This window comes from Alexandromys fortis, unplaced genomic scaffold, assembly GCF_014885135.2.
Source record: "Alexandromys fortis isolate MF-2015 unplaced genomic scaffold, M_Fortis_MF-2015_v1.1 scaffold_25, whole genome shotgun sequence".
NCBI lineage: Eukaryota > Metazoa > Chordata > Mammalia > Rodentia > Cricetidae > Alexandromys > Alexandromys fortis.
Window position 1 is genome coordinate 4,052,949 of NW_026067904.1, and position 1,149 is coordinate 4,054,097.

Sequence of the window (1,149 nt, forward strand, 5' to 3'; positions counted from 1 at the left end):
AAAAAAAAAAAAAGAAAGATATTATAATTAATAAAAAAGGATACGGATTTTGCTCCATTGCACTACATAAACTCAGAGTGATGAACTACTGACATGGAGACAGCAGGGTCAGAAGTTCAAAGACATCCTTGAATACAGAAATTCAAGGTGTTAGAAAAGACTATCTTTGTATCCACAAAAAGAAACAGAAACAAAGGGAAAATAACTCTACAAAGTAATTTCTTCCTAGCCAGGCGGTGGTGGCACACGCCTTTAATCCCAGCACTCGGGAGGCAGAGGCAGGTGGATCTCTGTGAATTCGGGGCCAGCCTGGGATACAAGAGCCAGCTGCGGGACAGGCTCCAAAGCTACAGAGAAACCCTGTCTCGAAAAACCAAAAAAAAAAAAAAAAAAAGTGATTTCTTCTTGTAAAAAACATTCCTAACCATTGCTAGCAGCAGCTCACACAGTCTAGATGGTCTGGGTTCATTGTCCCTAAAGCAAGAACCAAATTGTGAACAAAGCCCTTAATCTATTTTGTAAATTTAGTGAAAGCATGTAAGGGCTGGAGAGATGGCTCAGAGGTTTAAAGTGTATAATGTTCTTGTAGAGGACTTGAGTCTCCCTTTGGAGCCCTAGCTTGGAACTCAAGATATAGGCCACGCTGACCTCAAACTCAGAGAGCCACCTGCCTCTGCCTCCCAAGTATTACAGTCAAAGACACACTCTACCATACCCAGCCACCTTTGGCCTCTATACACACAAGGGCATGCAAGCACGCACGTGTGCACATGTACGTGCGCGCGCGCACACACACACACACACGAAGAGAAACACAGAAGACAGGACAGAAAGAGTAAGAAGCCCAAAGCCTAACACACTAGCTACAGAAAACTTGCACTAGTCGAAATCATTTTCACTTAACTGATGGAATTCTACAACCCCACATACTCCAAGGTGTGGAAGTTCTTTTTTTCTCAGTGAATTCAATACTGTAGTCACCTTCCTGTCCTTATGATAATACACCTAAGAAGTATATTTTTTTGTTTTTTTTAATTATTTATTTATTTATTATGTATACAATATTCTGTCTGCAGGCCAGAAGAGGGCACCAGACATCATTACAGATGGTTGTGAGCCACCATGTGGTTGCTGGGATTTGAACTCAGG